Raw genomic sequence first — 17,460 nt, 5'->3', positions numbered from 1 at the left:
GATCGAAATTGTACTGAGGTACTGATTTAACCCATAGAAGTACCATCTTATTTAATTTTGTTGCGACCAATAATTGTTTCCGAAATTTCAAGCTTTTATTTCACAGTGTTTCTCCAGATGTTAGATGTACTAGCTGGAAGTTTTGGGTAAATACATATTTCAAATACTGTTTACAAATGTCAGATTCTATTTTCAAAAGCTTTTAAAAAATAATTTTGGTAGACTCCTTGATGTTCTAACACCCCATGAAGATATCTAATTACTTTAAGATGAAATTGCTACTGGTGTTTATTAACTTTCCATGACCGATTTCGGAAATTTTAGCATCTAACACGAAAACCCCTTAACTGTGTTGGTCCTCCCTTTATTTGACAACATCTTGATAGCCGTTAGTCATATTTTAATTCAATTTCCGAATTGTAGCGTCAAGTATGCAAGCCCCACATACCTATAGTTTATTCCCCCCCCAAAAAAAAATCAGTTCTTTACATTTTAGAGACATGTATTTCCATATATCTAAAATGCAGAAATTAGGTACCGCATTGGAACCCCATTGGAGTACTCACTTACTTTTGCATAGCAAGGTAAAAACGCCAGTGGTTCTCACTTTAAGTTTGAAAACATACTATTTTGTCTCTTCTCTGAGCATCGTGAATCTGTCGGAGCTGTACCATAGTTGGAAAGACTCACTGATCCTTCCTATAGTGACCATGTAGTCAGAATTCAAAAAGGAGTAGCCCTTGAAGGAAAAACAATATTTTAAAATCCTTGCACCAGTAGTCGTCACCTTAAAATCAAAATGTTCCAGTAGTAGTCAGGATTTTCTACCAGTGTTCATCACTCAAATAACTTGACAATTTATTCAAAAACGCACTGTTTATCAGTTTAGGGTTGAGAATACAATATAAAGTAGTAAGCTTAATAACTTTGCATCACTTTTAGCACTCAAGAAAGAAAATAAAAACGTTTTTACATACTTTTTAAAGCAATTTCAGAAAGAAAAATGTTAACTGAATTCAAAAGTTAACTGTATATCACTTCCACGTTAAGAGTACAATATTAAATACTATGTTTAATAACTATACGTCACTTTAAACTCTCGAGAATGAACATAAACGTTTGTACATACATTTTAAAAACAATCTGAGAAACAAAATAAGTTAACTGAATTCAAAATTTAATTATACATCACCTTAAGCTTAAGAATACACTATAAAATGCTGAGATTAATAAAAAATGAAATCTTTAAGTTTAACGTCCCACGGTTATGCCGGTTAGGATAAGGAGACGGTGATAATGAGAAATGAGTGAAATGGTGGAATGAAGAAAGTGGGAGGAAACGGGAGAACCCCGAGAAAACCCACGAGCAAGGTGTTTGTCCACCACAAAGTCCACACGGCGCGAGTTGGGATCGAACCAGGGACCCCAAGCACCGGAGGTGAACGCTCTACCACTGAGCCACCGCCCCCCCTGAGATTAATAACAATGCATTACTGAAGAATGAAAACAAAAATGTTTTAGCTACCTATATTGTATTTACATGTTATTTCTCATTAACATTTTTTTTTTGATAACTCATGATCAAGTCTAGGGATGCGCAAGAGAAAAGATTTGAAGTTGTCTCCTCTCGAAAAGGTGCCGCGAAAGTTGTCTCGTCTCGAAAACTGGATCCGTTTCTATTGGAAAAGCTCTATCTTGTCTCGAATTTCGTAACAAAAATTGTCTCGTCTTGTCTCGTGCGCATCCCTAATCAGGTCCATAGCCAAAAACTTCATTTCGGAGGGTGCTCGATAGGGCTTTGGGATATCCGAATTTAGATATAGATAATCGATGTCGACAAACTATCGAAACGTTCGAAATATCGAAAAATACAGCAATATCGAAATATAAACAATATCAAAAATCGAAAATATAGAAATATGAAAGAGATCAAAAATATGGATATATCGAACAAAAATGGATATATGATCTTGGAATACGATTTGGTGGAATAATGAGGGAGAAAAATAATCATTGATTAAATATTAAATTGAAAAGAAATAAGAGCCTGACGCTCAAATACTTATCTATCCGGCACCCATCTTGATCCCCATAAAATATCATGAAGTGCTTCATTGATTCTAAACCCAATAATAGTAATTTAACAATAAACACAATATATAATTTACTACGCACCTTGAAATGTAGAAATTAATGATTGTAATCCCCAGCTTTCCAATAGACCTTTGATTTCTCCAAATGAAGATTCGGATATCTTGTTTCTTCTCAAGCAATAATGGGTTACAATAATCAGTTGCAGTCCAAAGCCAAGTCACTAAGTTAAGCATAAATATAAAAGAATTCATTAGTTAGATGCATACAAAATCCTACGCATGTAAATCCGAATCTACTTGTATTAAATTGTAAATTTAAACAAACTAAATTATACTACAGTTATAGTGACATCAAACATACATTAAATAAGGTATACAGGGTGTCTCAAAAGTCCCCTGACATAGGGTAACTCTGTTATTATCAGAGTTACAACAGAATGTAGGAGGGAAAAGCATATCCAATTATGATGTTTTCAATCTAAAGTGAAGGAATTTTTAAAATCGGATGACCCGTTTGCGCTGTACACTCTCTATGCGCCCAATGTGAAATGAAAATGCAACGTTGCCATTTACCTGGACCCACAACAGAAGTGAGTGAAGTTACTGTCTTTTACGCTAACATGTCGATGGCCAGCCCCCGTTTCAAACAGTAACTTCATTCACTTATGTCGTGGGTCCAGGTAAATGACAACGTTGCATTTTCATTTAAAAATGGGTGCATAAAGAGTATACAGCACATTCATCTTGTCCGATTTTTTAAAAAAGTGTTCACTTTAGATTGAAAACGTCATATTTCGAGATGTTTTTCCTCTTACATTTTGTCGTAACTCTGATAATAACAGAGTTACCCTATGTCAGGGAACGTTTGAGACATCCTGTATACATCATAAGAAGTTCCTTTCTAAATTCTACACGGATGTGGTTTCATTGAATGTGAGGTGGGTGATACACATTAGGCCTTTTGGGAGTACGTCACACGGACGACCGTAATTTTGTGTTCAAAATTTTTATGAACTGGTGGGATATGTGATACATATGGCCACGGGCTAGAATTTTCTCAGTATGTCAAATATGCAATCAGATTTCATGCAGCTTAATTTGGTGAAAAGCTATTGCCAATTGAACGTTACATTTACCTCTTTCTTGCAGATGTTGAACCATGCCGTTAGCACGTGAGGAATGGATCGAAATAATCAAACTGTGGGGCGGGAGGAGTATATGTGCAGTGGTTGCCGATTGCAGAGTCATCCACAATGTGACTCTGTGTCACATGTTTCAGTGTCACAGTAATTAACTAAATTTGAGAAGACGGGCACATTCGTGAACATACATCGTAGCGGTTCAAACTCGCGGGACCTTGTTCCTTCCCCATTTTGAACCGGTACATGAAAATGCCATTTACTCCATGTTTGCCTGCGCCGATTTTGAAAATTCCTTCACTAATCGATTTCTCCCGTTGAGTACTACAAGAACCAGTTAAAATCTCGCGGGCCCTTTATTCTTCCCCATTTTGAACCGGTACATGAAAGTGCGATTTTTTTTCATGCTTGCCTGCGCCGATTTTGAAAATTCCTTCACTAGTCGATTTCTCTCGACGAGTACTACAAGAATCAGTTAAAATCTCGCGGTCCTTTTTCCTTCCCATTTTGAACCGGTACCTGAAAATGCGATTTTCTTCATGCTTGCCTGCGCCGATTTTGAAAATTCCTTCACTAGTCGATTTCTCTCGACGAGTACTACAAGAATCAGTTAAAATCTCGCGGTCCTTTTTTCTTCCCATTTTGAACCGGTACCTGAAAATGCGATTTTCTTCATGTTTGCCTGTGCCGATTTTGAAAATTCTTTCAGTAATCTATTTCTGTCGTCGAGTACTACAAGAATCAGTTAAAATCTCGCGGGCCCTTTTTCCTTCCCCATTTTGAACCGGTACATGAAAATGCAATTTTCTTCATGCTTGCCTGCGCCGATTTTGAAAATTCCTTCACTAGTCGATTTCTCTCGACGAGTACTACAAGAATGAGTTAAAATCTCGCGGTCCTTTTTTCTTCCCATTTTGAACCGGTACCTGAAAATGCGATTTTCTTCATGTTTGCCTGTGCCGATTTTGAAAATTCTTTCAGTAATCTATTTCTGTCGTCGAGTACTACAAGAATCAGTTAAAATCTCGCGGGCCCTTTTTTCTTCCCATTTTGAACCGGTACCTGAAAATGCGATTTTCTTCATGTTTGCCTGTGCCGATTTTGAAAATTCTTTCAGTAATCTATTTCTATCGTCGAGTACTACAAGAATCAGTTAAAATCTCGCGGGCCCTTTTTTCTTCCCCATTTTGAACCGGTACATGAAAATGCGATTTTCTTCATGCTTGCCTGCGCCGATTTTGAACATTCCTTCACTAATCGATTTCTCTCGTCGAGTACTACAAGAATCAGTTAAAATCTCGCGGGCCCTTTTTCCTTCCCCATTTTGAACCGGTACATGAAAATGCAATTTTCTTCATGCTTGCCTGCGCCGATTTTGAAAATTCTTTCAGTAATCTATTTCTGTCGTCGAGTACTACAAGAATCAGTTAAAATCTCGCGGGCCCTTTTTTCTTCCCCAAGCCAATATTTTTTTTTGTATATTTTGAATGTATTCAAGTATGGAACAAAAGTATTATATAATTCCCTTAGTAGGCTTCTCAACTTAATATTTTTCAACTTAAATTTTATTTATTTTAATTATTTATTTTCTTGTGACTCAATATTTAATTGCAATCGTTCATTGGGGAGAAGGGTGGCCATTCTCAAATATATAAATATAGTATTCTTAAAATTTATGTGTTCTCGTACTATTAGTTTCTTCCACTAGACCTGGAAATTGCAAAATTAATACCTGGAAAACCTGCAAAATTCAGGGAAATTGAGTTCCATATTTATGTATGAACACTGCTATTTACAATTTTTTTTTTTTTTTTGAATAGGGAGAACTGTACGAAAGGGTGGTTTGAGAATAGTATAACAGTAGGTTTCTGGGAGTGTTGTTCGAAATGAAATCTTTAAGTTTTACGTCCCACTATTATGCTGGCTAGGCTCAAGATGACGGGGTGTTGTTCGGTGGGGGTCAATGTTGCCAATTTTGGGTAAAGTCGCTAAATAAGGGGAATTCGACCTCAACGATAGCGTAGGGTGACCATAAAATTTTCAGTTAAAAACGGGACAGGTTCTTGCAACACTAGACTTTTAGATCTACCTTTGTTCTTATCAGTGCCTTGATATCAGAGTTCCCCCTCTCTCTCTCTTCGTTACAGAGCGGGTACTTATGAAAAAGGAAAGACACGTTGAAGTTTGTTTAACACACAACCAACTGCTAAAACCTCTGCTGCCTTTCGAGCAGTACTGCGAACTATAGAGTATGTTTAATATAGGGATTTTCAGTTCAATTTTTGCCGCTTTGTTATTATTAATACTTTTAAAAGGAGTAAAGGTACTGGGTTTGTTATTTACTTATTTCATTTACATAAAACAGGACGAATACTACTTTTTTCCATCTACTGACGGGACGGCCGCGACACGCCCCTAAAACGGGACTGTCCCGGTCAAAACGGGACGTATGGTCGCCCTACGATAGCGACAAAAAAAATTTTCCCGATTGGAGACTTTTTTTGGTGATTTTTAAATGACGATTTACCTACTTACACATTTAGCGACTTTTTGCTGCAAACAAAATGTTCATCTGTAGAGAAGCATTATTAGTTCAAAACAGTTTTTACGTTCTTTTTTTCCGTTTGTTTGTTTTAATCAGCGCAAGTGATGAAGAGTTTGGAAATACAGCGTACTCACTACTCCACAATCCTGCATTGTTACGTTACCCTTGCCCTCTAACGAAGAATAACTACAAACTTGATGTCCTTTAGTTCGCAGAGTTTCCGTTGAGAGACACACGTAATACATCATTACCGATAGCAACAAGATTAGCTATAGATGCGTGAATAAAGGCGAAGAAGGTGTTTGTTATATTTGTCCTCTGCGGTCTTTTAATCATTCTGCACTTTTTCTTTTACAAAAAATTGCTTAACGTAAGTACTGTAGTGTTAATTATTTCGGAACTATTTTGACCACAACATGAACAAAAGTACCCGAAACAACCTGAAATGATCCCTGAATTAAAGGATTGGTTGCGCCCTGTTTACAAAGATGTGAATAGAACCAGCGGCGCAAATATGTCTTCAACATTGGGGGGGGGGGGGGAGGGTAAGATTGTTACCATACTTTTTTTGGCGATGTCCAAAATACTTATGAAGTTGAAAAACAATGTTGTGGAGGATCAGAGTTGTCTTTAGCGTTAGGAGGCTGCAGATTTGAGGCTTATTCTGGGGGACATCTATTTTATCTCACGTTCCTTTGTAGCAATCGGACAAAAATCATCAAATTTCTCCCAAAAAACACATTTCAAATCGGATTATTTGGGAGAAGTCCCCTCAGTTCCAAGATTGGAGGGGACATGTATCCGTCATCCCCCCCCGGGATTTGCGCCAGTGAGTAGAACATATTGTTTAGTTTACATCTACAACTTTTACAATACTTACAGACAATGAATTTCTCGATTATTTCTTATAGCGACTTTTCACCCAAAATTGGAGTCGTCACCTCTCGTTTCGCAAACTTATTGCCAACATTTTAGAAACTGGTTGCGGGGAGAGCTACAATGGATGATTCAAGTTATTTCGTCGCTTCCGCTGTGAACCTAAGTACAAGATTCCAAAAGTCACATTTTTTTGGTTCCAAACAATATGTCTGCTGGGTGAAAGCATAGACTGGAATGTGTTGCCTTTCCTACCTTATCTTTAATTCCACAGTAGCTTCTTTCCCAAAGTTAAAAAAATGCAATTCTTCCTTTCTTAATAGTACTTATTACCCAAAGTATTACGTAAGCATTGTATGTTACTTATGTAGCTCACAGAGCCGCAGCTATGGGCGAGCAAGCAAAGCACGTGTCCCGGGCGCGTGGTTGGAGGGGCGCCTAAAAGAGAGGTTATATATTAGTACTTTTCCTGGCGGTATTTAATACTTTTCATCAAAGTGCGAAATCATGAAATCAAAGTGAGAGGAAAAAATGAAATGAAATCTTTGAGTTTTACGTCCCACGGTTATGCCGGTTAGGCTAAAGGAGACGGTGATTATGAGAAATGAATGAAATGGTGGAATGAAGTAAGTGGGAGAAAATGGGAGAACCCCGAGAAAACCCACGCACACGGTGTTTGTCCACCACAAGGTTCACTTGGCGGGGCTAGGATCGAATCCGTGACCCCAAGCACCAGAGGTGAACGCTCTACCACTGAGCCACCGCGGCCCTAAAAGTGAGAGGAGACTGGAGGAGTGAAGAGAGAGAGAGAGAGAGAAGAAAACGCTCGCACTTTTACACTTCAAAGTAAATTAAGTCATTTATTTTTTCTGTCCCCCTCCTCCCCCTCCCCTAAGTTCTACTGTCAAAGTAAATAGCTAAAAACACTCCCAGGCCAGAACCGCATCTACGTTGGAAATTTGATCGAGATCGGTCGGTCGGTGCAAGAGATTAAGAAAAAATGAAATGAAACCTTTGAGTTTTACGTCCCACAGTTATGCCGGTTAGGCTAAGGGAGACGCTGATGATGAGCAATGAATTAAATGGTGGAATGAAGTAAGTGGGAGGAAATGGGAGAACCCCGAGAAAACCCACGCACACGTTGTTTGTCCACCACAAGGTTCACTTGGCGGGGCTAGGATCGAATCCGGGACCCCAAGCACCAGAGGTGAACGCTCTACCACTGAGCCACCGCGGCCCCCGGCCGGGAATCGAACCCGGGTGTCCCACGCCAAAGGCGTGTTCACTAACCACTTAGCAACGAGGGAGCTCATCTGTGAGGCAGTGTAAACCCCCCAAAAAAGAAAGAAAATAAACGCACACTGGATGTTTGCGCAACTGAGGATCAAAACATTCTCAATGGAGTATGAGAAATAGTAAACGTCAATCAATGTGTGCTTTTGCTTATTCATTACTTCGTTAATACTTAATTCCTTCTAGAAATAGTGAAACAATACTATGAAGAAACACTAATTAAACTAATAACAATTACGTTGTATTTCTTACCATACCGTTTTTACCACCCATAGAATTTCAACCTAGTACTATACTGCATTAGTCACGCCGTAACGAAAGCTGAAATTCAAAGACCTGGCACTCGTTAACTGTTGAAGCTGTATTGTAGCTACCTGTATATCACGCGGCCTGCGTTGGTACTCCTCAACATAAATACGTCACAGCCCAAAGCCAGGAAACATCACAAACAGAAGACAGGGGCACAAGCAGTGCCTGACACTTCACGAACTCAAACCCACCAAGACTCAACTCAACATGACCTTCAATTACGTTCTAGAAACCAAACCAATGCTAAGGCACAAACTCACCAACTTCCTATATGAAAACACAAGAAAAAAAATCTAACGTTTTGGTTCCAAAGTGATGACATAACAATAATACTAAAAAGGTTTTAATTTTCAGTAACCCAAACATTAATTAACTAGGGAACATAACAAAGCAAAAATAAATAAATAAAAATAAATTAAATTAAAAAATAACCTGACAAGTAAGCTCTCCCTGACTACTTTTTTTTTTAAATTTCAGTGAGGCTGTAAAATATGTCAATATCTTCGTAATATATATATATATATATATATTTCATTGTAAACAAGTTCTTTAAACAAAAGAAAGCTCTGAGAGCGCTTACCTCTGACGCGGTAGGTCCCTGGTTCGATTCCTGCTCCCGACAAATAGGCTTTTGGTGAACACTGTAGGTGTGGTTATTCTTAAGACTTTCCAGTTTCCTTACATTTTCTTGATTCCACCATTATCATGTATCTCATCGTCACCTTCTCTCTTACATTGATGTACAATCATGGGGCGTTAAACTAAAAGAAAAAAAAATCTTGCAAATATCCTAGTAAAAATGAGTTTTCTAAACTACACTAGTGGCCCCGCGTAGCGTAGTCGCTAACGCTCTCGCCTTCGGTGCGAACGGTCCCGGGTTCGATCCCGGTGGGGGAACTCGGTCGAAAAAGTATCAAAAGATTTTAAGTCCAGCCATCCTGAATGAGGTTTCCTTGGCTTTTCCTCATTCACAGCAGGCAAATGCCGGAGTGGTACCTAACATATAGGTCCCAGGCCGTTTTCTTCCTTCCCAAATCCAAAAATGAAAATGAAATCTTTGAGTTTTACGTCCCACGGTTATGCCGGTTAGGCTAAAGGAGACGGTGATGATGAGTAATGTATGAAATGGTGGAATGAAGTAAGTGGGAGGAAACGGGAGAACCCCGAGAAAACCCACGCACACGGTGTTTGTCCACCACAAAGTTCACTTGGCGGGAGCTGGGATCGAACCCGGGACCCCAAGCACCAGAGGTGAACGCTCTACCACTGAGCCACCGCGGCCCCATTTTTCCCCAATCCATTCTTCCCTTCCTTTCCCCGGATAGTGTGCTCACCGAAGGAAGTCATCACTCATATGCGACGGGCTAACAAGGCCATTGATGCCGAAAGCCCAGAAATCTAAATCCTAAATCTTCACTACACAAGGGAATTTTCGCGCTGAAAACGGTTTATTAGCAATTATGTTAAGCAGCCCTGTAGTAAATCTGCACCAAGTAATAAATCGTCACATATAAAACGGAATGAATAAACACATAACATTCATTTTGCTACCTTGAAATGTAAAATGTTTCAAAACATTAATATTCAAAGATTTCTTAAAATTCAGATTCACCCATTCCATTCTCCTCAATCATTAACGAGTTTTACAATAGTAAGAATTGTATTCATAAACTACATTACTTACTTAGTACTATATTAAAGCAAGTTACACTAAAAGAATATATAATTAATGGAATATTTAACTAAAGTAATAGTTAACTAGTGTACTTACCCAAGCATTTGTTTCCTTCCTCTCTTCTTTTCCGTTTGTAAACAACCTCGTTTCGCAAGCAAAAGACGGTAGTTCAATGACGTCAGCCATGGCGAAAGAAAGAGGTGTCTATAGGCGGCCTGGATCCCACACACAGATGGACGTATTTAACATATAGCTGAAGTATTTAACATACGTATACGTATGTAAAATACGGAAGATTGTTAGATGTCAGACATCCTGCAGCGACATGATGTAATATCTAAGCGGGTAAAAGGCAGTACCTATGTAGTATATGGATAAAGTACGCTCCGTACAGATTTCCTTAGTAAACATAACGAATCCTTGTATTTGTACAATATACCGCTGTCCGGATAATGGATTTTTCTCAGTGTAGCTTTAGTAGCGGTAGTAGTAATAGTAACAGTAGTAGTAGTAGTTAGTAGCAATAGTAGTAGTGGTAGTTAGTAGCAATAGTAGTAGGAACGGGTTAGAAGCCCCGCAGGGGTTGGTTGGGTTCTGTTCTCGATATAAGTAGTAGTAGTACTGACTCTTCCAGTTCCGGTGACAATGAACTGGGGGGGGGCGGGCTATACACAAGCCTTATTGACTCCTAAAGATTTGCGCTAGGCGATTTGAAATACGTCACATGGAATAGATAAAATTCAAAAGGAGCGTCATATGTAACTGTCGAAAAAGTATAGTTATTCTTTTATGATTTGCGTGTGTATATATACGTTGCCGGATGTATGACGTAAAAACCACAGTGCAAAAAATATAAATCAGCCTGTACTACGTGGCCACTAAAAAGCACCAATAGGCAAGGTTGTAGAACACAGGTTCCTCTTCCCATTTATCTGTAATAAAGACAGAAATCAACGTGCCCTGCGGGGCTCTAACCCGCCTTCACTTGCTAATGCTCGCTCGGCAATACTATGTGAATTAAATATTTTACTTTGGTACAGAAAAGGAACATCTATAAAACTATATGGGGGACCTGTGTTCTAGAAGCTTCCCGCACCAATACTGTCTGAGTCAGAGCATTGCGAAGTTGGAGGTCAGCAGGAGCGAGGGGATGCTTCCAAAGGGAAAATATGTGGGCAAGTCTTTACTTTAGGCAAGGCAGTGACAATGACCAATTGATCTGAACCGGTTTCTGCAGTTACAGTTCCCAAGAAGGAAAGAGAAAACAACGTGCCCTGCGGGGCTCTAAGCCGCCTTCACTCGCTAATGCTCATTCGGCAATACTATGTACTGACATAATATCACTGCCTTGCTCAAAGTAAAGAGTTTAAAAAGATGCGTACATTACCATTTTTATGACAGGTTATAATAATTCTGCGTGCACTTTTACTTCTGGTGTGCCACTCGAAAGCAGTGTTTCTTTCAAAAGTAATGTTCCGGGGGCATTGCTCGTGCTATTCTAGTTATTATTATATTATTTTGGTCTGCTCCGGGGAGCCACTGCCCTCCCAAAGACAAGTCTGGAAGAAGCACTGCTCGAAATACTTAGTGAAATATAATTCTTTCGCTACTTTCCTTCTTGTTGTCTATTTAATGATAAGGGGACCGTCAGAATTAATTGTCGAAAAATTACAATTCTTTTACGATTTGCGTATTTATACTGATTCCTGATGTGTTGATAAGAAGTCCAAAAAATACAAACCAATCTGTGTTACGGGGCTACTAAAAAGCACGAATGCCATCTAACCGAGTCAGAGAGGGTGAAGGCGGGGGGCCGAGGGGATGCTTCCGAAGGGAGTAGGCGCGTACATTTCTATTTTGGTGACGGGATAATTGCGCGTATATTACCATTTTAATGACGTATTTACGATTTTTTTTTCAGAGGAGAAGAGCTTGGCTAACTTTTTCTCCAAGATAATTAATTTACTTTAATATAGTAAGTACAATTTCAAGGGGCTTAAGCCCGGAAGCCCCCCTTAAATACACCACTGGGTTATAATAATTCTTGGGTTCTCTCGAGCAGACGTTTACGCCGAAAACAAAATTTATAGATAAAATATGATGTGAAATATTTTTCGTGAAGGAATGAGAGTGTTAACGTAAGTTATTTCTATCATTGCACAGCTTATTGAAATGGAATTTGAATGCAAATAGGGTGGAATTAAGCGGCGGGAATTTCCGGTTCATACGTCAATTGTGAACATCTGCGATGGCCGTAATAAAAAACTTTTTTTTTTTTTTTTTAAGAATTGTGTAATAAAGAGAGAAGGATTCATTCAAATATATATATTCATATATAAAAATATTCATAAAAGTGCAAGGATTCGTAAAATCTTGAGGAACACACATTTGTGGTTATCAGGTCTCATTCTCGTGTGTTATTCGTATGAGTTTATTAATATTTCTTTTGAGATTTTTTATAGTTTGTTATTGTTATGCAACTGCAATCAAAGAAAAATCTAAATATTGTTTCAAAGGAAAATCATGTTTACTATTGACAAAATATATTAAAATTCCGTACTTTTTTTCGGGAAGGAAGTCATAGAAATCCCACGAGATTCATTTATGGAAATCAAAGGTATCTTTGATATATATTTATGTATAAATAGGTCAGAGCCAAAGTGGACTCAGATAATTCATATCTTTATTTCTTTTCTTACTGATATGCAAACTAAGTCGTATTTCTTTAACTTGGACAAATAAAAGTCATAGTGAACTAACTTGGACTAAATTAGTTCTTGTGTAGAAAGTAGTATTTTGAAATTGTCCATATGCAATTCTGTAAAATGGTTTCCTTTGTGTAACTGTTTATCATTTTGTCCTTCTGAAATGACTCTTGACAATTATATTAACAAGTATGTAAAGATCAATATAACGTATTTTTATCAGGGCCCTTCGTGAGTGAGTCGGCAGACGTATAGCATTTGTGGCCAATTAGTCCCTGTTTCAAGTTCAAATAGAGGACAATTTCTTTCGGATGTAAGCCGTGAAGCGGTTTGGATTCCACTTTAAGCTCATGTAACTCCTTTCAGCATAACCTGGTAGTTGCATGATAACACCTAAGCAAAACAAACTTAATTCTGTCCTTATGTGATATAAATGCATAGAGCAAATTATTTAAACAAAAAAATCCTGGTTTCAGGGTTCATAGTGGTCTGGTCTGATGTAAATAGTTGAAAAGTGACCAACAGCACACGAAAAAGTGACCAAAAGCATAGGAAAAAGTTACCAAACTCTCATCATGACCCTTTTTTCCATTGTCAATTTCTCCCTCACCACTCTCTTTGTTTGTTGTTTTGTTTCATCTTTTCTTCTTTACTTCTGTTTGAGCTTCTTCCTTTCTTAAGTTTTTTAAACTATGCTTTGTAGTTACAGTAAGCAGATGTAAAAAGCTTCTGAGTAAGTAGAATCAGTTCTGGCCTCTTTCCGAATTTGTTCATCCCAGACATTATATTTAACTTAGCATTGAGAATTCTCAATGCCATGAAATATTCAAATTCATCACCTAGTCTTAAGAAGATGCAAGAAGCATAACACGAGACGAACATAATGAACCAGATAAACAACATTGAACGGAGCGAGAAAACTACAAGACAAGAGAAAACAAAAATACTGTTATGATAGAAGAAAGAATAGACACAGAAGGGTTCTCAACCCCACCTTGAGAGCTAAAGCATCCACCAACTATCCAGTGTGCTTTAGAAAGAATAAAAGTTAAAATGAGAATAAAGCTGGCTGTTTCACATCTGGCTGCAGAGATTTATATATATATATATATATATATAAATATATATATATATATTAAAACTCAATAGTAGTTTTCGTTCTCGTTAATTGATACGTTAGGGAAGACGTTGCTTTATTGTGCAAATGAAAGTGTAAAGAAAATGAAATTTTGGTCAATGAGATGAAAATAAAAGGGTGTGAAAATAAAAGGTTATGTCTCGGAATATGGCAGAAACTGACAACATTGCAGGAAAGAAGTGCGGCAGTGAATTTCTAATTTTAGTGGTAATTGGTTAGAATTAGTTTTAAAATATATTGTTTGGAAGTTAAAAATGATTAGAGTTGTTGGTACTATTGAAGTGTTCCCCTAGTTATGCGTGGAAGTAGTCACAATAGTACAAGTGGCACTATTTGTTGTACTAGAGTACATGGAAGCAAAGTCTCAAGTTTGAAGGCCTTTAAAAGTTGGACCTACTTAACGAGAAAAAGGCCATAAAAGGAATGACAGAGGAATGGAAAAATCTGCAGAGATAGTTTTGAAGTGTAGAATGGTTTCAAATGATCAAAACGTACGTGTTGCCTGGAAAATTTGGCTTTAAAGTAGTTTTAGGGGGTCAGGCTTTTTTCTAAGAAATTGTTACAATTTCGCCAATTTGTCTTTATATCTTAAAGTTCAATGGAGTTTACGATACTTCGTAAAGTTATGTTAAGGTCTGGGTTAGTTTAGGTTTAGCTAGTAGATTAGGGTAGGTTAGGTTAGTTTGTTTTGGATTAACTCAGGGTATGATATAATTTTATAATTTCGCTATTTTTTATTATTAGGTTAGATAAAGTTACGTTATGGTGGGTTAGATTAGGGTTATTACTTTAGCAGACGGCTCTACCAAATTTATACTTATGGACAGATTTTGATTTTTTTTACTAGATTTTCGGCATTACTGTTACGAAATGTAGCTGAGCGAGCGAAGGTGGTTAGAAGTCCCGCAGGGACAGTTTTTCCCTGCCTTTAAGTTACACACAATTGGTGTTGCAACCATTGCAGACGGCCATTTTCCAAAGTTTAACATACGCTTATTGGCATTTCATTTCTTTCCTTCTGCTCATTCCCCTTTTGCCTTGGTAAATAGTTCCACCATAACGTACTTACTTTCCATGTGTATTCACTCCCAGATACGATTCATTAATTTTAAACACGGCTTAACTTTAGTAATTCCCCTCCACTATGATACCTAGAAAAATCAATATACTTAATTCATACTACCGACTTCGCACATTAACTGCATTTGTATTCTATTCTATTCTGGCACTACCAAACATACGAAAAAGCTCAATACTTAATGCCTAATCTATTCGACTTTCACCCTAACCTACTTCGGGTTCGCTCTACTTTACGTTACACATGTGTCTATGTAAACGGTAATAACCTTATATAAAGCTCAGCTTCGTTAGGAAGTGTTTCAAGCTGCTCTCGGAGCAGTCACACGATTATGTTCACACGTAAGGTAACGTGCACTAAGCTAATGTAATGTGCATGGCTAAATTCAAGTGATTGTCCGTTTAACATTTCAATAGCTACAATTTGACACATAAATGAAAATTTTGGTGTAGATATTTTTGCTGTTCCTCTGTGGCATAGTCGTGTTAGGCTAGTCAACCTTACCAATATCCCACACAGCAATGAAATATTTTCAAAACGTTTCTAAAACGTGCCATCATTTTCTTTCAGAAAATGTATCCTACTTCCCTTAAGGAAATATATTCCATATGTTGTTGAAAACATTTTCCACATAATACTGAAAATATTCTCTGAATACACTCAAAAACGTTGTAGAAATATTTTATACGCCGTTAGAAAAGTTTTCCTATAAATGTTTCCTGTACGATTTCCAAACATTACTGAAAAAGTATTTGAAACGTTTTATACAATGTTAACGGAATGTTTTTTAAAATGTTTCTCATGGAATATTTTAAAATTATTTACCAATAACGCAGACAATATTTTCCTACATATGCCAAAATATTTTCTTTATATGACAAAATATATTTAGTGAATATTATTTGTACATCACAGAAAATATTTAAAGAATAGTTTCTGTGCATGACAAAATATTTAGGGAATATTTTGTGTACATGACAAAATATTTACAGAATATTTTCTGTACATGATAGAACCCAAAGCCTATAGGCCAATTCGGTTACTACTGCAGATACGAAAACAAGGTAAGATACAGAAGGAAATTTTTAAATTGCAGCAAGTTTTGTTTTTATATTAGTATACCGCCCAATAGTAACGAAAAGTACAACGCTCCCACTGTTGGACAACACCGAATGAAAGAAAGTGTGGTTTGAAATTATTTGGACCAAAGGGAACGGAAAGAGACAATGAAAAATATAGTGCAAGACCCAATTTCGCGTCCTTCGTATCTGCTCCTCCCCCCCCCCCCAACACCGTGGTTGCTACGCCTCTGGCGTGGATGTTGCATTTGCATGTTTATCCTTCACTATGTCTCCTTTCAATTCTTCTCGGTGTAGCTAATTTCAAACCACACATTCTTTCATTCGTGTAGCCCGACATGATGTATGGTAACGCATTTTCTTATCGAGCGGTACACTAGTACAAAAACAAAAGTGTTACTGAAATTTAAAAGAGTCCTTACATATCTTACCGTGTTTCCATACCTGCAATAGTAACCGAGTTGGCCTATGGGCTCCGGACTTTTGCGTCACTCTGCATATACGGTATAACGGCTTCTTGCTGGGAACAAATAGTGGGTTGAAAACAAGGCGGCCAGGCTGTGACATAGCAGCTGGAAGAAAACATAAGATTCTTCTGTACAATTTTACCTGCTTAGACGTCTTTGCCTCACTCTGTCTTCATGACGAGGAACCATTGCGGCCCACAGACTCAGACCAAAAAAAATAAATAAATAAATAAATAAAAACAAAATAAAAATAAAATACTACTACTACTACTAATAATAATAATAATAATAATAATAATAATAATAATAATTATAATAATAATAAACAGCGTAAATTATAACTACAATGTAAACAGTGTAATGTTAACTTGCTCTCATAATTTTAAGCATTTTTTTTAACTCAAAATCTTATTTGCACACAAAATGTTTCTGGGTGTTTCACTGGTACTACTGGTATGTGGACACGCCGTGCATATATGTTGGGGTGTCTTATGTGACCTACGACATTCAAACTGCACATCAGTGTGTTCACAATCGTCGCCTGCCAGTTTTGAAAGCGGCTGTATTGGATTTTTTTTTTTTTAATACGAAAAGGATTGAAGTTTAGACATCCATTTCAAGAAACAATTGTTGGCAATCCTTTTCCTATCTTAAAAATAATAAATCCAATATAGCCGCTTTGTAAACTGGCAGGCGATGATTGTGAAGGCTCTAATTTGCAGTCTGAACCTCGCAACATCACATAAGACACCCCAACATACATAGACGGCGTTGCCACATACCAGTAGTAGCAGTGGAACACCCAGAAGCATTCTGTGTGTAAATAAGATTTTGAGTTAATAATAATAATAATAATAATAAAAGCAGCTTAAAATTATGAGAGCAAGCTAACATTATGTAGTTATAATTTACACTGTAGAAACTATACACTATAATAAATATACATCTATATAAGTTTATATCGGTTAGTAGTTAAATAAAAATATAAATGTACACTATTCTGGCATTATTTATTTAAATACTCTTCAGCAGCATCTTCATGCTGCTCGTATTATTTGTTTCT

At 37.3% G+C, this 17,460-nt stretch overlaps 1 protein-coding gene across 8 annotated transcripts in view; it reads left to right on the top strand.

The window, feature by feature from the left end:
• The window catches only part of LOC145666536 (zwei Ig domain protein zig-8-like), a 1,346,876-nt gene that overhangs the window by 78,964 nt on the left and 1,250,452 nt on the right, over positions 1-17,460 (top strand). For 2 of the 8 annotated variants that reach the window (XM_081733845.1, XM_081733848.1), the window contains exon 1: positions 14,114-14,264. The exons of the other annotated variants lie outside the window; for them this stretch is intronic. The gene's annotated coding sequence lies outside the window, so the exon portion shown is untranslated. Of the gene's footprint in view, positions 1-14,113; positions 14,265-17,460 lie in introns of those variants that run through there. 8 annotated transcript variants of the gene reach the window in all.

Source organism: Thermobia domestica, chromosome 12 (assembly GCF_964235325.1).
Source record: "Thermobia domestica chromosome 12, izTheDome1.hap1.1, whole genome shotgun sequence".
Classification (NCBI taxonomy): domain Eukaryota; kingdom Metazoa; phylum Arthropoda; class Insecta; order Zygentoma; family Lepismatidae; genus Thermobia; species Thermobia domestica.
The sequence above is the reverse complement of the archived record's forward strand: the minus strand, read 5'-3'. Positions and strand labels throughout refer to the sequence as shown.